Source organism: Microtus oregoni, unplaced genomic scaffold, assembly GCF_018167655.1.
Source record: "Microtus oregoni isolate MIOR12 unplaced genomic scaffold, Mior012 000020F_ref0000438, whole genome shotgun sequence".
Classification (NCBI taxonomy): Eukaryota; Metazoa; Chordata; class Mammalia; order Rodentia; family Cricetidae; genus Microtus; species Microtus oregoni.
The window spans coordinates 39,110,627-39,136,745 of record NW_024543079.1 but is presented as its reverse complement, the minus strand read 5'-3'; positions in this window follow the sequence as shown (position 1 = coordinate 39,136,745).

Here is a 26,119-nt window from a genome sequence, read left to right as displayed (position 1 = left end):
CTTTTACTAAGAAAGATACTGGAGTGCAGAGAAGGGCTGTCCACAGCTAGAAGGTGATGGGGCCTGGCAGGGGTATGGCTCATAGACTAACCAGAGGCCACAGTATTGCCTCCACCTCTCTCATGGTATCTTATCCAGTGGACTGTGCAGCATGTAGTCCACGCTTCTCTGTAGATCCTGCCCTTCAGATGCCCCATTCCTGTAGGCATCATGGGAGTCTTAGCCTTGAATCTCTATTCCAAAGACCTCTGCCCTCCTACCTGCCCTGCAGGACCTTTGCTACCCCAGTTCCTCCATTTTGTTCTGCTTTTCTCTCAGGCCTTCCTCCTGCCTTCTCGTTTTGTCCGCCTGGCTTCTACTCCTCAGAATCTTTCTAAAGGGAATTCCCTCAGCAAGTCCACCTTTGTTACAGTTACTTGGCAAAATCCCAAGCCCAGAGAGCCCTCCCTCCCACCTCTTCATGCCTGCACCATGGCTTCTGGCTGTTTGGGCAGATAACCACATGAGCAGGCCGGGTGCTTTTGCACTGGGCTCTCCAGCTGAGTTCATTCTGCACCTTGGCCCTCAACACTGCCAGGCTAGGCTACAGATCCCATTGTTCGCTCCAGGCAACTCACCTCCTTGTGCCCACAGCACTGGTTTGCCTTCCTGTTCTCTGCATCTGGCCCTCATTCTGCTCTATTGACCCCTGCACTCTCCTCGCTCCAAGCAAGCCCACTTCTTAACCAAACTTTCATCTTCCTGACACCAACTTGGCCATCTCATCTAGGCTGTGCCTCTCTCCCCCCCCGCCTGGATGACCAGAGGCTTCCCAGCTGGGCTCTGGAGTTGGTCATCCCACTCCCTGAGTGTCTCTGGCCTCTTGCTCAGTGCAAAAGTCCTTCTGTTAATGGACAGTTCCAACCCAACGGTGCTTCCTTCACAACCTCTCTGACATGGAGACTGCTGGGCTCCTCTCTGCCTTCCAAGTCGCAGCTTTCAAAAGAATCGGATTTATTTGCATCATGTCTGTCTTCTTAACTCCTATGCACTCCTAGACCCACTGCAGCCTGGCTCAGCTCCCAATGCTTTCCCTGGAGGGCTTGGTCAAGGTTGCCCAGGACCCGTCTGACTGGCTCTTGGACTTTATCCTTGGAGTCTGGACACACTCCGAGCATCTGTCAACAGACTCTCCCAGGTCACCTTCTACCCCCCTGATGATCCTCTGTGACTCTTTTCAGACTCCTATATGCAAGTGCTCCCTGGGGCTCTGGACTTCTTGTCTTCAATTCCCAGGTGGTTTCCCTTAGACCATGGATTTAAACAGCCTTCCCAAGGCTGCGATCCCAAACTCATCCTGTAGTTTGAGCTTCCTTCCAATGGATCTGCAGGTGCTACAGCCTTCCCGTTTCCTCTAGCGCCCCCAGCCAGCCCATGAAGGCCCCTTCTGATTCTGTTTTCCCCAGCTGTAGAGACTACAGCCCTTACCACCCTGGTAAGCTGACATGGCGCCCCACCCCAGCTCGCCCAAGCCTCTCTCCAGCACTTCTCCCTCTTCATGTCATCTGAGATCTACACCTGTGGTGGCCTGGAGGCCACAACCCTTTCTCCATGCTCTGCTCAAGATAGTGCCCTGGACAGAAGTCAGCAAATTTCTCAGTTCCTACCCAAGTTCTTTCCATGTGGAGACCCTGGGTATACAGCCTGTCTTGCCCTGTCCCTCACTGTCTCCCTCAGTTTTAAATGTTGTCTATTTAAAGTGACCGTCGTTAACCACTTTTCTCTAAAGTAAACCCTTTTTATGTTCTTTATCGCAAACTCATTTCCTTTATTTCTAATATCGCAGCTTAAAATTGATTCTTCTTTGTGTAATTTGATTTGATCTTTTTTCCCCCCTGAGAACAAATATCCATGTGTGAGAAATATAATATGTATTTTCAAAATATATTCGTACTGGCTGGCATCAACTGCTCGGGTTCAGCAGCTGCACATCTGTCTTGGATGTTAAGATCAATTTCTTTGCAAGTCTGTTTCACTCGTCTTTGTGTTGATGTTGACCCAAGAAAGCCCGCATCTTGCTTCATACGACATCCATTCAGGATGCAGAGTGGTGCCCGCCTTGGTCTGCCGGGCCTAAGAATGCCTGAGTGAAAGACAGAAAGTGGAAGTGGAGCTACTTGCAGCTCATGTGGGACCTGGCTCTCTCTCAGGGCTCGAACAGCTTCCCGCAGGAGATAGAACATGGTACCGGAGTTAGGAGTGGGAGGAGGGTTATCTGAGACTACAGGTGGTCTGGGAAGGCTTCCTGGAAGAAGAGACTTGGGGCTGAACAGCTGAGAGCCTGTCGCCTTTCCTCTACCTTCAGATCTCAGCAGACCTTGGGCAACCCAGCCCTGATCATGGGGGCCTGGCACTGACTCTGAATTCATCTTGTTTCCTCGTGTCTAACCTATGGGAGAAAGAAGTCAGGATCTTTCAGGACCCCCTGCAGGAACGTTCTGTGGAACAACTGCTTTTGATGGCCTATGCTTCCCACCCTTTCCCCAACCCCACCACCCACATGGCCTGCCCCTCCCCCCACCCACACTCTGTCTAGCCTCTTGGCCACGTCTGTCTTCTTCCAAGGGTTCTTATGCAGTCTTCCCAGGGACCCTGCACTCCCTGACTGTTCCTCCTGCTGGTATCTCCGCCCTTTGCTCTCTGCCTGTTCCCACCTTTGCCTGCACCCATCTGGGGGTGAATCAGATCAACTGTGGTCACAAACCCAGCGCTCCAAGGCTCACGGTGACTGGGACATGTGAACTGGGAGAGGAACAGGGTCTAGTACCATCCACCCATCATGGGTTTTCCCCTGTCTCCATCAGAGGACACAGGCTGGTGGAGGCTTTGCCATCTGGAATGTTGCCGGGCACCATGGTGGGAGGGAAGACTGGGGAGAATCATGAGTCAGCTCTTACCAGCACTCATCCGGAAACGCTTCCTCTCTCTTCCCCTGTCGTTTCATGGCTCTGTGGGCTTTTCTGGGTGAGGAGAGGCAGAGAGCAGAGGGCAGAATATTATGCAGTGCTCAGGAGCAGAGATGTGCTCTAGCATTACAGGGCTTCTACCTAAGGTAGCTGAATGCCCTCAGAGGGTGGGCCCTGTCTTCCCCATGCCCAGCTTGTAAGTTGTGCAAAGATGTGGGATGAACAGGATCCCCTCTCCGAGGCCAGGATGTTCTCTTTCAGAGGGTTCTAACAAGTTCAGTAGCAGTTAGTGAGTTTTGAGGACTTCGGCTCAAGAGAGTACAGGCAAAGTTTTGGATAGAGTTTCCGTTAGTTGACCTCATTTGGCCCCGTGCTTTTTAGCCACAAACTCTGTTTCTTTCCCTCTCAGCCTATGTTCCTCTCCCCACCTCACCTCCTCCTTCCACCCAGCTCTCTAGAAACTGAGAAGGTTTGGTCTAGAGCTATGTGAGAAGTTTCTGGGAAGCTCTCTGTCCCTCCTGAGCAAGGGGACCTCAGCTGCCCTGCAATGAGCCCTTCCCAAAGGCCAGCACTGGGGTCAATGTTTAATCACCTTTTCATGACTTCTTGTCACAAGCCAGCTGGTAAGGAGACAATTGTCCTCCAGCCACTTTTATAGAGACCAGGAAACTGAAGTTCAAAGAGGATTTAAAACTCCCCGCTGGTGGGCCAGACCTTTGGGCATTTCCCTAGTCTGTGCGAGGCACACCTGCCTCCTGACTGGCTGGCTCCACGGCTGAAGGGGTGAGCCGGTGAAGGTCAACCCCGGAGCCAGCTGCCAGCTTGCCTGGGAACTGCGTGTTCTGTGTAGGGGTTGAAGTGCATAGATAATGGTGGAATTTACCTCTCAAGATGGCAGGGCCAAGTGTGACTTTGTTTGATAAGCTTGGATTTTATGTCTTCAGAAGCAAACAAACAAACCATCAAGAGGCAGAGTGCTGGCTGGTGTCCCAGAAGCCTGCCCGGGAGGGAGAGGCTTGGACTCCACCCTAGAGAGAGCCAGGGCTATGAGGTAGGGAGCTTCGTGAAGTTTCCCCGCCGATACTTAGGTTTCCCTGACTGTGGTTCCTCCAGCTTCTCCTCATCTCCTCCATGGCATTCAGGGGCTGTGGACTCACTACAATGCCTTCACCTACAGGGCTCATCTCACTGATAGAAATGACAATGACCAGAATGAATCAGAATCACACTGACACCACCTGACAGACACAAAACTAAGAACTTCATCCGTATTGTATTTTCTTTTTAAAACTTTCATTGATCATGGGGAACTAAGGCAGAAGGATCATGAGTTTTGTGGCTAGCCTGGGCTATTTAATGAGACTATCTCATGGGTATGAATTTTCTGTAGGATCGTGTAAACCATTTATATTTGTATTTGCTAATAACAATCTTTTGCCTATTCATTTTATCTTAGTTTTTAAATTGGTAAATAAAATTTAAAAATTTAGGTAATAGTGGAATGCCATATGAATTCCCTGCCCACTTCTGAGACTTTTTTTTCTGAGACTAGGTCTCACTATGTAAATGTGGAACTCATAGAGATCCACCTGCCTCTGTCTCTGGAGAGCAGTGATATGTTACCACACCCAGAAGTCACGTGATATTTTATTACATGTATCCATGCTTCTACCATGAAGAAATAAAAGATGATTGAGGACACGAATACATGTAATCTGATCTTAAAAGCTGATTATTTTTAATTGGCAAGTTCAAGTTATATATGTATATATTTATTGTGCACAGCATACTGTTTTAAAAAGTGCATGCACCATGGAATGGCTACATTAAACTAATTATCATATGTGTTACTTCACCTAATTGTTTTTTTTTTTTTTTTGGTGTGGTGAGAACACTAATATACATTTTTTTTTTAGCTAAAGTCACTTTGTTGTACAAATAGATTCCTTGAGTTATCCCTTTTGTCTAAAGCCTTAGCCGTTATTTCCTTTAGCCACTCTCTCCTTCTGTGAACCCCACTATATCTTTTTGAGTTATCCCATTTAATAGGAGATGAATATGAGGCCTACAGTAAAATGTCCTCAAGCTCCCTCCTATGGAGTGATGGAGCTAAGCTAGCAACCCGCAAGCCTCTCAAGGGACCATAGTCCCTCCACCTCACTGTGAAGAGTCACTGACCACACGCGAGAGTTGACAGCGGTCACAAAGCTGGCGATGATGATGAGGATGACGCTGATGACCGATGTCCCCTCTGTGAGTTGCAGACGGATTGCCACGTCCTCTAAAGACTATTATACTAGAAAGTTAAGCTTTGGAATGGCAATGATGTTCAGTGATGAGGCCTTAATGAGGTAGAACTTAGTGGAAGTCAGGCTGTTGAGATGATACCCTTGGAAGTGAGAATTGTAGTTCTCAGAACTCTAGGTAGATCACACAAAAACAAATTGCGACAAACAAAGCAAGTGCCTGAATCTCTGGCTTCCTGTCTTGCCATTAGATTTCTCTCTCTCTCTCTCTCTCTCTCTCTCTCTCTCTCTCTCTCTCACACACACACACACACACACACACACACACACACACACTTTTACCACGATGCCATCTGTTCTGAGATGCAGCCACACAGCCTTGCCAGAGACAGAATGGATGGGACCACTCGAGTTTAGACCTTCAGCTTCCAAAACTGTGAACTAAATAAATCACCTTTCTTTACAGAGTATTTAGCTTCCAGTATCTGACCTCGGTTGCTATGGCAGCAGAGAAGGAACTGGAAGGCTAGGGAAATGTTCCAATGGTTAAAATACTTGCTACACAGGCAGCAAGCATGAGGGTTGGAGTGTGGATCCCAGAATCCATGTGTCTTCGTTAGCACTTGCTTCTACTGCTGTGATAAAACACTAACCAAAACAACCTGGGGTTTATTTCACCTCACAGATTACAGCCCATCATGATGGGAAGCCGGGGCAGAAACTTGAAGCAGGAATCTGGAGGCAGGAACTGACTCAGAAGCATGGAGGAACTAGGCTTACTAGCTTGTTCCTCATGGCTTGCTCAGCTTGCTTTCTTATGCAACCCAGGACCGACCACCTGCGCAGAGGTGGCATCACTCACAGGGATCTGCGCTCTCCCATAGCAACTGTCTATCAAGAAAATGTGTTGCAGGTTTTCCCACAAGCCGTTCTGACGGAAGCAATGGGATTCCTGGAGCAAGTTGGCTAGCCAGACTAGTCATGGAATTTAAATAAGAGACTCCGAGTCAATGAAAAAAAATAGAGAATGATCATGAAAGACAACTGACATCAACACTGGGCGTTGATTACACATCACCACACAAATGTGAGCCTACATACATGAACACCCACATACACATGCATGTATGCCGTACATGGAAGAGAAAAGAAAATGAACTGATATAGCCCCAAATAGTTATTAATGAGTTGCCCAATTCTTAGCTTTTTAGAAGTCAAAGCCTCTCTGCTTGCGTGGCTGTGATGGAAGAGGCTTTACCTGCACCAGGATGCCAGATGACCTGAACTGTTCTTTACCAGTTCTATCCTTTCCCAGGGAGCTAACCCTGTGCAGCCACAGCCTAGAAGGTCATGCACACACAGACTTGCTGCAGAAGACACAGGATCCCACTGAGGCCACCTCTTCTCCCAGGCACAGCTTCTCCCAGGCTGCTATATCCTCCTAGTCCTCTGCCCTGCCCTTTTCTCTCCAGCCTGGCCTGGTTCCAGAAGCTCATCTCCCTGGCCCAAATTGGTACACGCGACTTGGCTTTCTGCATTTTTATGCAGCTCATCCTGAGGACCAGTTCCAGAACTTGTGGCTGGTGGATTCAGTCTTCCTTTTGTGACTTCATCCATTTGTCTTTTGAAGCCAAGTTTATGGTGCACCTGCCATGTGCCAGGTGTGTGTGGTGTAGAGGAATGAGCCAGGGCTAGGACAGGTGTGAGATCTGTCCCGTCTCTTTTTAGTTGTGTAGTTATGTGGCTGGACAAATAACAACTCCCGGTTTCAGTTTGCTCTTCTGAAAAATCTTGATCATCGTTGGTGACACTGTGTGGCGTGTGGAACCTAACAGCTCATCACAGGCCTTCTGTAACCCTAATCCCTGGCTCGAGTCCTCCTCCCACCCCTGCTCTGACTATAGCTCCTCCCCAGAGCTCAAATGGAACAAGCGACTCAGGCAGTCTGGGGCTGTGTGTGTGTGCGCGCGCACGCGTGTGCGTGTGTGCATGCGTGTGTGTGTGTGTGTGTGTGTGTGTGTGTGTGTGTGTGTGGTGGGAGTCTGGATGGTTTGTGGCCAAGGCAGGGTTGAGGACCCAAAACAGCTGCCAGGTTCCCCACTGTGTATTCCACCAAACAGATCTTCCCAGGTGCGCTTCTGGAGTGGGAAGAAGAAAGCTGGTCAGAGCCCTTCCTTCTGGCCTGTGGGCTGTTTTGTTGAGCTATAGAGAAAAGAGAGTGCAGCTCACTCCCGGGCCCACTGGAGCCATGATTGTGGGTGGATTCCTGAGACTGTCTGGTAAGAATTGCTTCCAGACAGAGAGGGAGAAAAGGTCAAAGAAGAAAGCCGGAAAATAACCGGAAGTCAAGGCAGGTGCTAATGAGAAAGGGGGGAAGAGGAATCTGTCTAGAACCCAGAACCTTCTTCCATGTACCTCACCAGCTGGGGCCTAGCTAGGCTGAGCTGCTACCCCAGGCTTGTCAGCTAGAGAGAGTTTGAGGGCTTGAAGTCAGCAACCTGAGAGGAAGCAGGGCCACCAAGAGAATAGGCTGAGGGAATTGACATTCCCAGAGCACAAACCAATGTGGCTGAGTTAGTAGAGTGCTTGCCTAGCAGGTTAAGGACCCTGTGCTCAAGACCCAGAATTGTGTAAACTAGGCACTTGCCTGGAATCCCAGCACTGGACAGGTGAAGACAGGGTCAGGAGTTCAAGGTCATCCTTGCCTACATAGCAAGTTTGGGCCAATCTGGACTACAGGGGCCCCTGAGACCTTATCCTAAAACAAAAATGACCATCAATGGTACAGCGAAACCCTGGGCCTCAATTGGTACTGCAGATCCTAACAAGCGTGTGTGTGTGTGTGTGTGTGTGTGTGTGTGTGTGTTTGCGTGTGTTTGCGCATGCGTGAATGTGTATTCCTTACTCCTCATTCGTTGAAAGCTTTGATCACTGAAAGCAAAGACTACATGAACACAGTCAACAGTCACACGTGAAAATATGCATGCACACCTCATGTGTGTGGCATGTCTGTGCTGAACTTGAACAAGACCTAAATATATATTTTCTCACTAATCAACATTCCCCTCTTCCTCAACAAAAACAACAAAGACCCCAGCATCTATCTACTTTTTTCTTTATACCTAGATCTTGAAAGGTTGGAAGTAGTTACATTCTGTAATTGCTAGAACACAGTAGGAACATAAAGTGAGTGGTCATGTGGTTTTAGCCTATGGGTTCCTCTCTTCTGCAGGACGGAAGCACGAGCCATCCCCAAATGCAGTAGCCCCAGTGCCCATCATTGTTTGAGTAGCTCTCGTGGCTACGAGGGGCCATTGTCCTTCAGGCTCCAGGGTAGCGATGCTCAGAAGGTAGCTGTGGCTGGTGGTCACTGGGCTGGAGACGCTCACTGGCAGATTCCCCTGCCTTGTATGGGGAGGGGTCCAATAGGAGTGTGGCAGTCAGATTAGAAGGATGCTGTGCTTCCTTCAAAACCCGACCTTAGGTGTCACAGAGTGCCACTTCTGTCATAGCCGTGAGTATGCCTGGATTCAAGGGGATAAGCAGTTCATTAGGAAAGTGAGACAGGCATTTGGGACGGGAAATCTCGCTGTAACCATCCTGGGCAATAACACAGTGTCCAAGTATTTGTCCCCTTAATAAAGACAAATTATGTAATTTGTGTTCTTTCTAAGAAATTGTCACCAACTCTTATGGTACCAGTGTTATAATGAGCGGTACAATGAAAATTCCCCGTGGTCTTCAGTCTTGAGTGTGTTTCTCATCTCTGTTTACTCTTGACTTTCTCCCCCACAAATGGGAGAGCTGGTTTTGACCCGTGAGGCCCACTGAGTGGGTGAAGGGAGCCAGTGTTGGCTGAGCCCTGCTTATGAAGACTTATGGCCGTGGCTGCTTCTGTGTGAGACAGACCAGGCACAAGATACAAGAGCAAACCGGTGCTTGGCAGGGTAGCCTAACGCTGTTATCAACACCCTGTCAGCAGTCCGTGTACTGGGCAAGACTAAACAGCTATGTATCCTTGGCATGGGGAACTGGGATCCATTTAGGCTGCCTGGTCCACGGAAAAGGCTTCGTTTAAGTGTGCGGAATAGGAGAACTGTGTGCTTTGAGGGGGAGATGCCTGGTTGGGGAACTTTTAGTTTCTGTCGTCAGCTGCCGTTGGTTTCTTTCCCAGAACTGGCTCTCCTAGTATCTCCAGGTTTGCTTCACAGTCCATGCCCCCTCTTCTCAGGACAGTGCTGGCGATCAGAAGCAAGGCTAGGTCAGGCTATGCAGACACCCAAATTTGGTGTTCTTCTTGAGAGAAGATAGGCACTTTTCTAAGGTCCTGCTGCATTAATTTACCCAGGAGACTCAAACGCAGATTGCTAGGCCTTAATCGTCCCTTCCTACAGGCCGCACTGCTCAAATGTGTGTGTGTGTGGACTTTCCTGGGGGCTCTGCATACAGCAGCACACTGTAGCCTGGCAGAGTGCTCAGCACCGTGGGCGCTAACACCCGCTGTTGGGGCGTACATCCTGGGCCTTGTAGTTTTAATAATGGTCACATCTTAGCTACCCAGTGCCTCAATTTACCCCCACTACCATATAGGGGCAATGATGACTGTGTTCAGGTTTGCTCCACCAGAACCCCAGTTCGCCACAAGGCATCTCACAGCTCAGTCAGAAAGTCTTCATTGGGGGATGGGGTAGGCGATGCTTCTTCTCTGGGGTGATGAAGCCAGAGTCCTGGTCCCCATGGAGGATGCCAGCAGGAGCCGTTCTCCACCCACCCTCCAGGATAAAGGTCCCTTCTCTGGGACCCCAGAATTCAGTGGAGGCAACATCGATCAGACATACACAGCATCTTTACAAACACAAGTGAGGGCAAAGGGGGGTTCCTGTGGCTACTATAAACACTTACAAAATAAAAGGGTTGCGGGGTGGGTCAATTGGTAAAGTGTTTTCCTTAGAAGCATTGGGATTTGAGTTTAATACTCAGCACCCATGTAAAAAGGCAGCTACAGTGGCACTCACTTGTAATCCCAGTCTTGAGAATACAAAGATAGATGGAGTTTTGGGGCACACTGGCCAAACTCCACTACTTGGCAAGCCAAGGTCCCATGAAAGACGTTATTGCAAAAGAAGAGGTGAGAGCTAAGGGTGACCTCTGGCCTCAGCATGAAAATGCACACATCTGAACCCGTATGTACAAAAATGCACATAAAGAGAGAGAGACATGTAGATACAGGACTTCTTTTCTGCTCTGTTTTAAAACATAAGATAAGGTCCGAATACAGTCTAGAGATTACACTGGCCATGGAGAGGACAGAAGGTGAAGCTGAGGCCAGCAGGGCCACACACCACAGTGCCTTCAGTGTGGCCTTGACCTGCAGCCACTTCAGAGGCTGAACCCGGAAGTGGGAAGGCTCATCTAGCAGCGGTTGGCCACCTGTACAGCGCTTAGAGCCAAACACCTTCCAGGCAAAATCACAGAGTGTGACAAGGTTCTCCAGTTAATTTTAATCAACTCTGAAACCTCTGTTCAGCTCCAGCGACAGGGGCAGAACTTAACATCTATGTGGCTAGTGACTACCACACATTTCCTAACATGTAACACGCTGCTTCTTTGTTCTGGAGTCCAAAGTGATCAAAAGACGACCCCTTTTCTCTGAGGTATCCTTCTGCGAAAAGTGCTGGGACCCTGGTGGCAGCAAGAGGTTTGCTGAAGGTACAGCCAGGTGATCTACAATCTCAGCTCTTTGACAGGTATTCAAGATGGAGTCACCGTGATTCGGCTGTGAACACCTGTGATGTTCCTAACTCTCCTTTTACAGCAGTCTATTTGGGGGCTGCACAGAGACCACCCCCCCCCCCAATAGAAAGCTGAAGCATATTCAGCCAGGCTCTTCCTAGGATAAGCGTCAACAGCAACCTTATCAAAACCAGGTTGATTTACATCAAGAACTCTCTTTTTCTTTGTTTTTACAGAACAACAGCAGAATGTGGCTGATTGGTGCTTCTTAATAGACGTGTTCTTTAGAGGATCTAATTCTCATACTCTGCAAACTTCTCAGGGAAACACCTGTGTGCACAGACTCTGTTTGGGTCTTGAGAAGTAGGTGGCTTTGGATGTCTGCCACTGGGGCGCTTTGAGCTTGATAGCAATGGGAGGTCAATCTGTCACCACAGGCGAAAGACGCTCACCTCATCCTAATTATTTCTGGGTTACCCTGCATCCTGGACCCCTTTCTTCACATTCAACGGCTTCTCAGTCAGTAAAAAACCCCTTCTTCCCTACCCCTAGGCAAGAACCTGCTGTTTTACCACCACTACCTAGTATTTGCATTTACTTCCAATCTTGCCCCAAATGCAAGCATAGAATCAACACAAGAATTCGGAATGGGAAGCAGAGCTTGAGCTTGTTTTGAAAATACCTTCTAAAAAGAAGAGTTTTAGAACAATAAAAGTATTGATAAAAATCACACAGCTGAAATGAAACACTCTCATCCACCTTCCTGGTGCTTCCTGTTTTGGTGAATACATTATCGTCAGCCGCGGTGGTATTTCCACCCTCCACTTCCACCCGCACAGCTGGACGAAATGTGCACTCCACGGGAAGGGTCTGGAGTCCTGCCTTCTGCTCAGGTACCAGCTTTTCAGCCGGTTGTTTCCACCTCTTAAGTGACCTGGACTGCTTTCTGCTCTGGACCTCTGCTTATGGTTCTGGTTGCATCTTTGTCATTGGGGATGTGTGGTATTCTGTGTTTTTCCCAGTCTTGGGGCAGAAAAGAACATTCTTTGCATCCTCCCTCTGCAGCTGATTACAGTTAAGGGATTGTTGGCTGCGCTCCTCAAGACACCAAACAACACTGTGAGTGCCACCAAGGACACAGTGTAAAGGTGACCGAGATGCTGACAACAGCAGCCCTTCTTCGGCAAGCCTGGCTCCTCTTCCCAATGGCTGCTAAACCACATTAGCGAAGCTTTGAGATCACTCTCCTTGCTCCTACCTCTGCACATCCATGTGGATTTCCTTCTTTTGCAATTTTTTTTTTTTTGAGGCAGGGTCTCAAGTAGCCCAGGCAGGCCTTGAGCTAATTATATATCAAGTTTGAACTCTTGATTCTCCTGCCTCTGCTTCTGCCTATTGGGATTATAACCAGATCCCACTGCCTGGCTTGCTATATCTTTTTATTTTAGTAGAAGCAGTACGATTGCCAGGTTTCTTGCTAGCCCCATAATGGCTCCCTCAATCAAAATATCTCTTTCCTTGCTTTCCGTCTCTGTCCTTCCCCCATCTCAACTATCCCATTCCCTCAAGTTCTCCTCCCTTCTCCCCTTCTCTTCCCCTCCCACCCTCCCTTCTCCCCCGCCTCCCAATTTTGTCAGGTGATCTTCCCAGGGGGATCTATATATGTTTCTCTTAGGGTTACCTTGTTACTTAGCATCTCTAGGGTTGTTATCCTTTGCTTTACAGCTAGTATCCACTTATGAGTGAGTACATACCATGCTCATCTTTCTAGGTCTAGGACACCTCACTCAGGATGTTTTTTTTTTCTAGTTCCATTCATTTACATGCAAATTTAAAGGGTTTGTTTTTTTTTTTTTGCCGTTATTACTCCATTGTGTAAATGTACCACATTTTCTTTATCTATTCTTCAGCTGAGAGGCTTCGAGGTTGTTTCCAGGTTCTGGCTATTACCAATAATAGAAATTCCCAGGAATCCACAAGGATGACCCCAGCTAAGACCCTAAGCAACAGTGGAAAGAGTGCCCTAACTGGCCTTGCCCTGTAGTCAGATTGATGACTATCTTAAATATCACCATAGAACCTTCATCCAGCAACTGATGATAACAGAGGCAGAGAGTCACAGCAGAACACTGAGCTGAGCTCCCAAAGTCCAGTTAAAGAGTGGGAGGAGTGAGAATATGAGCAAAGAGGTCAAGACCTTGATGGGGACACCCACTGAAACAGTCTACCTGAGCCAATGGGAGCTCACCAACTCCAGCCAGACAGGAAAGAAACCAGCATAATCCTAAGCTAGACCTTCTGAATGTGGGTGACAGTTGTATAGCTGGGGCAGATTGTGGAGCCACTGGCAATGGCACCAGGATTTGTCCCTACTTCTTGTACTGGATTTTTGGAACCCATTCTCTTTGGATGGATACCTTGCTCAGCCTGGATATAGTGAGGAGGGCCTTCATCCTTCCTCAGAGCAATGTATCTTACCCTCTCTAAGGAGTGGATTGGAGGGGGAAGGGAGAGGTGGAGGGAATGGGAGGAAAAAAAAAGAAGAGTATTATTGGTGTATTTTTGAGTATATTTGCCCAAAGTTACTACAGACCCCTTCCAGAAGCAGAAAGAGAATAAATGACAGATAAACCTATATTCCCTAGTAGATAAAAATAACTAATGATATTGAAGTTTTTGCTGGATTTTTCAAGACAGTGTTGGGAAAACAGGGAAACTTCCAAAGATGGCCATCATCTATACACTCAACAGCACCCTGCCCCCAACCTTGCCCTTTCAGTCTGGACTAGCCTCAAGGCTGCTCTGTCTGCAGAGAAGTGTATCCTGGATGTCTAGACCATAAGAGGACTGGCAGCTTCCGTCTCCTTCCCCACTCTTGCACATGCTCCTCCTGCTGCTGAGAAGCTCAGGCTGTGTGGAGAGCCGCATGGAGGATAGCCCAAGCACTCTTCGACAGCACCGGAGGGTGCCCCTGCTGTCAGGCAGCACTGGCAGCTAGCCACATGACGGATGTGGGGGCAGCCAGGCCATCTCGTCCAAATAGAAACTCCTGTTTTTCTTTCAGAACCGTCCCAGCTCACACCAGCTTCACCAGATTTTCTCCAAGCGCCCTCCTTTGTGTGAACCAGGCAGAAATGACCCCTCACCTGTGGGACTCGCACAAACCTCCATTACAGGGGACAATCAGTGGCCTCATTGCTCTGTTCTGCATACATCACCCAGCGTGCTATATTAGAGACACAGCCTGAAGCCCATGGGCAATGTGTAAAGGAGACCAGGGACTAGATTATCCCGAGAAGCTGGGCCAGCCTGAGTCCACCATCAACTTAGGTTTTTAGGCTACAGGAAAAACACAACCCCTGGCCTTTCAGGTCCTCTCCCGGTCGCCCAGCTTTTATGACCTCCTAAGTTCTGTTCACTAACAGGGAAAGACAGACACAGGGCCATGTATAGTGTCTGCATTCTCCTCTGGTAGCACAAAACCCTTTCCTCTTATGTGTGTTTCCTCCCAATAAGATCATCCTTTCTGAACTGGAGAGATGGCTCAGGGGTTAAGAGCAATGTCTGCTTTTCTGGAGGTCCTGAGTTCAATTCCCAGCAACCGTATGGTGGTTCGCAACCATCTATAGTGGGATCTGATGCCCTCTTCTGCCCTGCAGGGAAGGATATATGCAGATAGAACACTCTGAGGTGAGGACCAGAGGCGTAAGCAGATGCCTGGGCCAGAGCTGCCCAGGAAATAAGAATCCTTCCCGTTCACTATACCCTCGCCTGTTCTGCCGAGGAAGACTGCAAAGGGAAGATGGTCCAGGTCAGGCACATCCCTGTAGAAAACCTGCCTCTCTGAGGTAGGTCACCTGGCGTTTCAGAGTGGTATGGACAGGGCTGTGCGGACCACAGTGGGAAGGCAAGGGACCATAGTGGAAAGGCAAGGCTCTCTCTCTCTCTCTCTCTCTCTCTCTCTCTCTCTGCAGTCTTGGTCTCTCTAGAACCATTCCTCCTCATCCAGGCAAAGAATGGACAAAATATAGCTTCTTGCCTTCCACCTTGACTTTGCTATATAGTTTTCAAAAATGAGATACACATTACCTGCACTGAAGAGCACACATCTTATTTGTCCATTTCCCTAGGCAACAACCATCCTCATGAGGATTCAGAATGCTCCATCCTGGAGCAACAGTCCTCCCTCACCCCTTCCAGCCACTCCTGGCTCCCCGTCTCCTGGCTTCTGTTACCATAGTTAGTTTTTCCTAGTCCTGAAACTCTATGATAATGAAGCTGTACAACATAGAGCAGTCCTTTTGTATCTGACTTCTTTTGCTCGGCAGAACGTTCTGGAGATTCATGCAAGTCTCTGTACTCTCTAGTTGCTTGTTTTGGTGGGGGTCAGTTTACATTGTATGCATGACTATCCCTCAGTTTGGGCTGTCTCTCACATTTATTGCAACTTTGCCTGGGTCCTGACTTTTCAAGCACCAATAAAACCTGGGGAAATGTGGGTGGATGTTTACAGCCAGTTGCCCTGGCTAATAAGCTCAGAGTGGAATCTCTGGGTGACTTGAGGATTATGACAGTTAGTGCTAATAGCCAATTGGATAGAATCGAGAATCACCTAAGAGAGCCTCAATTGTCTAAACCAGGCTGACCGTGTCTGTGAAGGATTTTCTTGATCCTGGTAAGTGAAGTAAAGGAGCCTGCCATGAACGAGGGCAGCACTGTTTCCTGAGTTGGGGTCCTGGGCTGTTAATAGAAGAGAAAGTGAGCTGAGCAAGCATTGATTTCTTTCTGCTCCTAACTATGGATGCAATATGAGTCACTGTGACCTCCCTGCAGGATGCATGGATGCTGGAACTGAACTTAAACAGAAGTCCCGTCTCCTAAGCTGCTTCTCATCAAGGTATTTTATTACAGCAACGGAAATCAAGGTTGAATGTTTATACTTATTGGAAAATATCAACCACTTTCCCAAAGATGCTGTACCGTTTATTGAGTTCCTATGAGCAGTGAGAGAGCTACTGAGAACAGTAGACAGCACCTCCTTGCCCATCTAGGCAGGCCTGTGGGTAGGACCACATCATGGTTTTTCCTTTCCTTTTCCTTATGCAACGTCAGCTCCAGCACATCTAACCCAACACCTTCTTCTGGCCTCCACGGGCACCACCACTCATGTGTGCACATGCTCACCAAGACAAACACACAAACACACATAATTAAAAGTCAATAAATCTTTAAGGCAACCTTCATTTTCATATCAAGAAACAAAGACGTCAATTTCTCCAGTTATGATGGAAGAAAACAAGATATAATTTGAGTGATATCTAGCACAAAATTTCATATCTTTGATCAGGCAAAATATCAAAAGTTAACTTGAATCATTTCAGGTAGGTAAGACCATTTGTTAATTTCTTTTTAGGTATATGGTTTTGTTTCTAGAAAAACTAATAGAAATCCTGATAGTGTGACAACATGGATTTGGGGCAAGCAATTCTTTTTATTAATTGTTTTGTTTTGTTTGAGACAGGGTCTCATTAGGTTAAGTCCAATGAGAACTCTTAATCCTGCTCCAGCATACCCAGCAGGCTGTGCAACTCTGAACATCACTTGTGAATGGATCATATGAATTACACATATACAAAGTAGGTGGGGAACACTGTCAGGCATCCCCATGAAATATCACCAATGCTCACTATTACCAGGCATACACATTGTAACACTGATTCTCCTGGATCTCCAGTCAGCCAGCTCATCCTGAAGATCTTGAACTTGCCAGGCTCCATAACCACACGAACCACATACACTTCTCCACATGTATACAGGTTCGGTTTCTCTGCAGGCTCCCAAGGCCTTCTTACTAAAGCCTGGAATCGTAGAATCTACCAAAACAAACAAACAAACAAAATTGATGAATTGCCTTTAAATTTTCAAAACTTTGTTGCCCCAATCTCTAACTTCCTCTAAAATCAGGATGGCTACAGAATATCCTTTCTCTACCAGCTGGCGCCTTCTCCCAGGTCTTAGCTTCTCATCAGTAGGACAGAATGCTCAATAAACAAGGTGGAAAGATTCACTTGAACTCACAGCGTCAGACACTTCTGCCTATGGCTGGCTGGTCCTGTTGCTTTGAGTTGAGGTGAGATAGAAACAGAGTATCAACTGGGCGGAGGTAGTGCATGCCTTTAATTCCAGCGGAAGCAGGCAGATCTCTGTGAGTTCCAGGCTAGCCTGGTGTACAGAGAGAGAGAGCTCAAAATAGCCAGAGCAGTCACACAGAGAAACCCTGTCTCAAAAAAAAAAAGAAAAGAAAAAGAAAAAGAAAAGAGAAAGAAGGAAGGACAGAAGGAAGAAAGGAAAGAAGGAAGGACAGAAGAAAGGAAGGAAGGATGGATAGAAGGAAGGAAGTGAAAGACCCTACAGACCCTCTCCTCAAAACCCGCAGCTAGCATGCTCCCGGGGGAACGTCCTGTTTGCTTTCATAAGAACATCCCATGTGCTTGAGAGAGCAGGATATCTATGAGATAGGAAGACTGCAAGGCAGGATATCAATAAGATAGGACATCAACAAAGCAGGTTGACTGCAAAACAGGATATCTATAAGATAGGAACAGGATGACTGTTGCCAGACATCCATGCTGAGAGAGGAAACCATTCATGCCCCCCCCCCGCCTCATTCCGATAACCATGCTTTTGCTTCTGTAAACTTGCTTTTTTGCTGACACCCCGCCTCATTCCGATCGATCGATAACCACGCTTTTGCTTCTGTAAACTTGCCTTTTGCTCTTCCCTATAAAAAGCCTGCCCTCCAGTTGGCAGGCGCGCAAGTCTTCCAAGAGATCTTGCCGCCCGCAGGTACCTGTGTCTACTCAATAAACCTCTTGCGATTTGCATCCGTGCCGTCTTGGCATTAGGGAGGTCTCCTCCTGACAAAAGGTCCTCGTCGAGGGTCTTTCAGAAGGAAGCATCATAATGTTGTGAGCACTTGTGGCCAGGAAGCAGAAAAAGAAACAGGCAGCAGCCAGCGAGAAGGTAGGTCTTTCCAAAGCACACTCCTAGTAAACTACTTCCTGACTTTGTCACCACCACAAATAACCTTGCCAGGGGACCAACACATGACCTTAAGGGGGCATTTTATATTCAAAGTGTAATACCCACTCAAAGCCAAGATGGTTTCTGCTGCTTGTATTTGTGTGGCTTCCCAAGAGCCAGTCTTTCTTTCTTTCTTTCTTTCTTTCTTTCTTTCTTTCTTTCATCTTGACAGTTGTGATTATTTTTCTAAGTTTTTTAATTTTTGAGAATTTCATTTATGAATGTGTTATATTTACATTATTTCCACTCCTTCCTCTCCCCTTCCAACCCTTCCAGCATCCCTGCACCCTCAAATTCATGACCTCTTCTTCTGTAATGATTATTGTACAATTATTATTTGCCATGTTTTCAGTTGAGCTAATTTCTTCTCATTGAGCCAGAAAATTCTCCAGTAGAAAGTCCTTTACCTCAAGGGAGCAGGGTTTTCATCCCCTTGTCCCCAACTGCAAAGCCTAGTGGCCCCCAACAGATTTTACAAAACACTCACAAGACATGGGGGCCTGATGGTGGTGCTGGAGACCACCCTGCTGACGGTATGCACTCTGCTCCCTCATACTGCGGCTGCTTCATTCTTGTGGAGGCACAAGATGATTTGACCGGAAATGGACCGCTGCTTCATTGGATGGCTGTGTCCAGGTGGGGTCACCTTAGTGGGGCCGCAGAGAATGTCTGTTTCATCACGGTCCCTTCTCAGCAGCAAGGTGGGGACATCTATTTGAAGAGGCAGAAGAGGGAAGGACAGCCCGAGCCTGGTGCTAGCAGCATCACATTCTTACAGTGTCAACAAATTCCAAGGTTCTGAGAAATGGGTAGGCCTGTTGGAAGAGCTTGAAACCCAGACATGGTGATGCATGTCTGTCATTCCCTCCCTTGAGAGGTGGAAGTCAGGTATGGAGGAACTCAAGGTCAGCCAGGGCTACATGAGAACAGGTCTCAAATAAATTAAAAAAAAAAAAAAAGAAAGAAAGAAAAGAAAAAAGAAAAAATTAAAATTAAAAAGTGATAAGCGTTTGCCACAAAGACCACGGGATTTGTTTTTCTTAACAGCCCAGAAGATGGCCTTGGGGGCCTGTCACTTGGGTCACCAAGGGGTACTTTCCCTGTGTGTGAACCACCGCAAACACTTCACTTAACCAAGGCAGAGCTCTGATCCTCCAAACCAAAGACAAAAGCCCCAGCTTGGGTTAACTGGCAGCACACAACCCAGAGTGCAGGAGGGTGGGTGGAAACAAAGGCCTTCAGGTGGTTTCTAACCTGACTCTCCTGGGCCCTCCCACACAGGACTTTGCATAACGTTGCTGAGGTGCGGTCAAGCGGTCAAGCTCCCGCTAAGTAGTGATGGTGTGCACATGTTCAAAGACCAGAGGGAGGACAGTGATGGGTGGGAACTCTTAGGACCGCTCCCTGCCACGGCCTAGCTGGCTTTCTTTCGTTTTAACAGCTCCATTCCAGTGTAAGAGACACAAAAAAAGATTACGCAAAAGAGACGACTTGAAGGTTGGAAGGGGACATGTTGGGGGCAGTGGGAGCTGACAGTTGAGGAGATATAGGAACAAGATATATTGTATATATATATATATATATATATATATATATATATATATGTAAAATTGTCAAATGATAAATGAAATTTACGTTGTAGAATGCCACACATATTTATAATAGACAGCAACAGTTTTTCTGTGCATCTATGCCTGTGAAACCATCTCCAAATGGTCCTGTCTATATCTGTGAAACCCTCTCGGAACGGCCCCAACTATGCCTGTGAAACCATCTCCAAATGACTCCCAGCACAGTCCTCATGGCCCTGTGTGATTTCCCTCCTGGGTACCCTTGCCCCCACTCCATTTATACCTATTTTGTATCACTGTAAATTTTCGTTTCAGTAGCTTTCAATGATGCAAGTATATAACATTTAATCTTCCCTGACTTCTTTGACTCACTCTAATTACTTTGAAGATTCATCCAAGTTTTATTTATCAGTTATTTTCTTCTTCTTCTTCTTCTTCTTCTTCTTCTTCTTCTTCTTCTTCTTCCTCCTCCTCCTCCTCCTCCTCCTCCTCCTCCTCCTCCTCCTCCTTCTTTTTTTGCCAAGGAAAATTGTAGTCCATTGTAGGGCTGTACCTCAGTTGCTCATCTATGCACATGGTGATAAATTTTAAGTGTGGGGCTATGACAAACAAAGGTCCTGTGATTTGAGCCCAAGTTGTGTGCATGTTTAGTCTCTTTGCTCTTGGAATTAAAAGGCTGGGTCATGAAATGCAGTCGGTTACTATTTAGATATTTTCTCTTTCTTTTCTTCCTTCCTTCCTTCCTTATTTCCTTTCCTTTCCTTTTTTTCCCCTTCTTTTTTTTTGTGGTTTCTCTATGTAACAGTCCTGACTGGCCTTGAACTCACAGAGATTCACCTGCCTCTGCCTCCCAAGTGCCAGGATTAAAGGCGTGTGCCACCACCACCTGGTCATATTTAACTTTTTAAGACACCTTGAACTATTTGGGGGGATGTTTGTGGAACTTTACATCACAGCAGCAGTGTGTGAGGGCACGAGTTCCTCCACACCCTCGTCTGTGCAGGTTTGTATCAGTGTTTTTCATAGAAGCTGTCCAAAAGTACGTGTGATGGGTTTCCCCCATGACTTCAGTCTGCAGCTCCTTAGCGACTAGGGAGACCGTTGCCGGCAAAGCTGTGGAGATAGATCGCCAGACGGCGCGGCCACCATGCTCTCAGTTGGGCTATTTTCTTCTCATTAAGTTTTATGATTTTTAAAGATCCTCTGGATATAAGTGTAATATAAGACATATGTGTATTAGGGCTGGGCTCAGAGGTTGGGAGTGCTCTGCTAGAGGACCTGGGTTTGATCCCCAGCACCTACCTGGTCGCTCACAACTGTCTGTAACTCTAGTTCCAGGGGATCTAACGCCCTACCCTGATCTCCGCAAGCACCAGGTAAACAAGTTGTATGCAGACATATAGGCAGGCAAAGTATCCATATGTATAAAACAAAAGTTAAAATTAAAAAAATAAATATATGTGACATTTTCTTTCTATCTACTTAAACCTTTCAAAGAGCAAAAGTTTTAAATTTGAAACTATCTAGTTATAGCATTGTATCTATGGACTGTGTGTTTGGAGTCATATCTAAAAGCTCTTAGTCTAAGGCAAGGTCAAAACTCTGTGTGTGTGTGCGTACACTTGCTTTGCGTGGGTATGAGCTTGTGAACATGTGTACCCACACACACACATTTGAAGGTCAGCAGGATCGTGGCTGTCTCCCTCCATCGATTTCTGCCTTCTTGCCTTGAGACAGGGTCTCTCCCTGGATGAGAAGCTCACTGTTACATCTAGGCTGGCCTTTGGGACTCACGCATCTCTGCCCTTCCCTCCAGTGCTGGGGCTAGAAGCACACATACACATGCGTGGCTTTGGGAATTTAGTCAGCAAACTGCCTTACAACTGAGCTGTCTCCCAAGCCCTCCCCACATTTTAACGAATCTTATCCCTAAAGGTTTATAGTTTCAGACTTAACGCTGAGAAAAGACGAAAAGTACACATTTTTACAATTTTCCTATAAGCTCTGAAACCCCCAAACCTTTCTCCCACCCAGGAGGGAGTGCTCCAAGGCGGAGGAAACAGCTACCCAACACACACATTTGTCAGATTTATTCGTAAGTACTGCACATTTTGCTGCCACTCTAAGTAATCGGATTTTAATATCTGATGTTATATAGAAATACTGTTTTGGGATAGTTCTAAATTCACTTCCAAGTGCTAGTATTTTATTTTCACATAGAAAATATTTATTTCACTTTAGAGAAGTCAGAACTTCTCCAAAGGATGACTGCCCTCAATGCAAAGCTTTCCTTCTTCTTCTTGACTTCCTGTGCTGGCTACTGTTCTCAGCACCAGGCTGCCTAGAGTTGCCTCCCTGGCTTGTGTCTCAAGGTAAGGGAATTCCGTCTGTTACCATGAAACAGACAAACAGTGGGTGTTTCCACAGTTGCCCTTAAACAGGACAAACACATGATTTTCTAGACCTGGTTTTCTAATAATTTTACTCAGGAAGAGTTGTCGGATTTTGCCAAATGTCTATTTCTTGCATCTATTAAGATGACCATATGGGTCTTAATTTTACTATTTCTATCATGACCTTTTTTTTTCAAGACGGGGTTTTCAGAATAGCCTTGGCTGTCCTGGAACTCATTCTGTAGACCAGGCTAGTCTCGAACTCACAGAGATCCACTGCCTTGAATGGATTTTGAATCCATGGGGTGGAGAGAACGCACTCCTGAAAGCTGTCCTCTGACCTCTGTCATGGCATGGGCCCACCTGTATGTGTCTGTGTCCATAGGAGTGTGTCACACACACAGAGGAAATAAATGTAAAAATAATTATAAAGTGAGGCAGAGGCAGGCGGATCTCTGCGAGTTCGAGGCCAGCCTGGTCTACCAGAGCTAGTTCCAGGACAGACTCCAAAAGCTACAGAGAAACCTTGTCTCAAAGAAACCAAAAAATAAAAATAAAAAAGAATTAATTAATTAAATGAATAAAGTGAAATAATAATAGTAGTAGTGATAATAATAAAGGGACTTTTGTGCAAGGAGTTCAGAGTGCACAGCTGCAGGGTCAGACAGATTGAATCGTAAACAGCACCACCCACACCTCCCACCACAACACCAAAAACCTAGATAAGGTAACCCTTTCTTTCCAGAGCTCATGTTCTTATTAAGAAAAAGTTACAAGGCACACTAAAGGAAAAAACAACAACAACAACAACAACAACAACAACAAAAAAAAAAAAACAGAGGCAGAACCCAACTGATGGAGCAAGAACAGCGTTACCAGACACAGAATCCAGACAGGAAAGCTCTTTCTGTCAGCACCGGGGAAAGCTGCCCAGCTCCTCCTGGCCTGATTGTTTCTCTCCACCTCCTTTCAAGCTTTTGTCTTTTAATTTTAGAAATATGACTGTGATCTGTCTCGGTGTGGGTTACTCTGGACTCCTCTCTTTTGAGGGATTTGTTTGATCATGTTTTGAGATTGTAGGTTCAAGCCTTTGGCCAAAAGTTTTAGCAATGACCATTGATAATTTCTGCTGCTCGCCTTTCTTCTGCTCCCTTCAGGGACTCTGATCTTAAACCCCCCCCCCCCCCCCAGATCTCAGGTCTCTCAGGTTCATTGTCCCAGTCTCCAGAGCTTCTGATGATCTAGCCTTCTTGCCTCTGATTTATTTACTTGTTTGTTTGTCTGCAAACTGAGTCCATCTGTTGGGTTATCATTTCAGTTATTATATTTTTAAACTTTTCTAATTTCGAACTTTTTTTTCATACTCCTTTGCTTAGAAGTTCATGATTTCTGTCTTAATCTTTTGTTTCAAGAGTATATTCAAGGGCCTGGGAGATGGCTCCATTGGGTCATGGTGCTTGCTGCTAAGCTTCTGACCACTTCAGTCAAGGTGGTCAGGACAACCCTCCCTAAATGGGCTGTTTTCCCGCTTCTGCTACACAGTGGTGAACAGTAGCTCGCTACCTGACCTGTAGCTACTGAGCAGGGCAGAATGAAGGGGATTTGGGCAGAAAGTGACCAATTATGGGAGCCAATGATAAGAATACTATGCTTTCTTGCTGATTTTGTGTATTTCGACATTTTCACAGTGACAAGTGAAAACACTTGCATAGTTCCCGGGATTCAGATCAGAAGCTCAGCACTTCCTTACCGAAGGAACCTGACACAAGAAGGAAATGAGAATAAATTGCTATAGATGAGAATATATCTACCTTAGCTAGAGAAATGGTTTATCACCAGGAAAAAAAAACCTTCCAGTTGAAGTCTGCCCTGGTGCCTATTCACCTGTAAATGTGCGCAGCTGGGCTGCAAAAGTAATATAAACCTACAATAAAATTACCATCCACTAGAGAGGGAAAAGAAAGAAAGGGGTAAGATTCCTCTGGAAGTGATGGCTGAGCCATTGAAAGCCCTGCTGCTCTTTCAGAGGTCCTGAGTTCCCAGCACATGTCACATGATCGACAACTACCTGTAACCCCACCTCTGGGCCTCCCACTAATGTGCTCCTATCTACACACAGACACGTTAAGTAAGCAGAAGCTTCATAAAGACAGAGACAAACAGAGACAGACAGACAGACAGACAGAGTCTGTGTACGTGTGTAACAGAACTGGAATAACAGGATATCGATTATTTTGCAATTTCCTTTTTTTTTCTTGAACATTCTACTAAGTTCACTTTGTAAAACTGAATAAATAGTTGTTTATAAGAAGCGGTTAAAGGAGATAATTCTAAGGTCATACTAATTTTAATATTTGACACAGAGGTAAATATGAATATTTACCCAGTATGTAATTCAGCATACATACTATGCTTTTAACCTAAGAACAAAAACAATTACAGAGGCAAGCCAAGTAGTAAGGGCTGAAGTTGTGGTTGTGATCAGCTGGCCCTTGCTGCCCCTGGGGGCCAGTGGCAGCTGGGCCACCTGAGGGGAACCTGCTCAGCAGGATGACTCAGGGCAGTGAGGCCGATCAAGACAGTAATGTGACAGGAAGATCATTGTCCTTAGTAATCCAATTTCTCTTCTAAGATAATGAAAAATGCTCGTTTGTCAGCCCCTCTCTCCCTTGCTGGTTGGCGTTTGGACTTGGGTCTCTCCCAGGACTGAGCAATTTTTCTTGGAGCTGGGTTTTGGGGCTTCTGTCCATGGAGCCATCAGAGACATCTGACCCAATCATGAACCTAGGACTTCCTTGTCCTGTGAACAAGATTCCTCCAATGATTCAGAAGTCCCACGGTTATAGATGTTAGTAAGGACCTGAAAAGCTGACCCTCAACCCTAGAGCCATGAGGCTTCCTTCTTCTTGGCCAGAAAAGAACATTGGCTCCAGTACCCAATGGAGAGCAGAAATGAAGAATCATGAGCAAGGTTCAAAGTGGCTTTCCCAGGAGAAGGGTCAGGCTTCACTATTGGTGCAGTGATCCTACAACAAAAACGAACAGGCTTATGAGGATTGAAAAACACTAAAAAGTCTCAAATAGAAATCAGTACAAAGAAAATAATAGGCCATCCAGATACATCTGCTCTTTCTGCCTGTGAGGGGATCCTTCTGAGAATGCTAGAATAGGGGAAAAATAGTCAATACAGGCCTAAATGGTACACTGACCTTTACTGCAACAGGTGTAAAAGCTGTTATTTGAAAATGAGCTGTAAGCAATCGTTTTGAATAATCTATGCACGAGTTCTGTGGTGTATTTCCATTCCTCCGTTTTTCCGGTGCTAAGGGATGTCTTCTAAACTTGTCCCTCCTGGTCTACATGGAATGTGTGCAGTTTGAATACGTGTAACTGATCTCATTATATCTTTATGTTTTAATTTGATCCGAAGAAGCACAAGCGAGTGTCAAGTAGTCTATGAACTCTAGAAGCCTCGAGTCTGAGACGAAATACAAGAACTTCAAAGAACATAAATAGAATTTAGGGGTAGTTTGATTAGAAGGTAAAAAATTAGATAATTGACTTTTTCTAGTTTGCAGACATTTGTAATAAAGGCAATCTTGTCTTAATTTTTGGTAAATCGGTAAATAAACAGAACAGGTTAAAATGGGAGGGAAGATGATCAAAGTGTTTTAGACTCTTCTTGTTCATTTGTGAATAGACCCTGTTTGTTCTCATGCTTTCCAGCGCAAATGAAAGCAAATCCCAGGCATGGGGAGGACCCGCTGGTTTCCTCACGTTCTCTTTTCCTCATTTAGTCTTAAGTGGTGTTTGCTGCCACCTGATTTACATCTAGGTTTGAGTCCCACTTGGTAGGTCGGCTCTTCTCACTTGGCTCCATGAAGTACCATCGGGCTCACTTCAAGCATGGCTTCCCGGACTGTGTATGGTTGGCCATAAGGCCGAGAACGCAGGTATGGTGACAGGGCACAGATGGGCTGCCCCTTGTAAAACAGAACTCTCCGGCTTAAGCCTCTTTTGCATGTACAAGGCTCCTCTCTCTGACAGTATAGCCAGCGTGCTTTCAAGTTCATTAGGAGGAAATGCCTCCAAAAATGCGCTCATGGATGTCTCTAGCTTAGTTGCAGTGACTTGTCAACTCAGAGCAA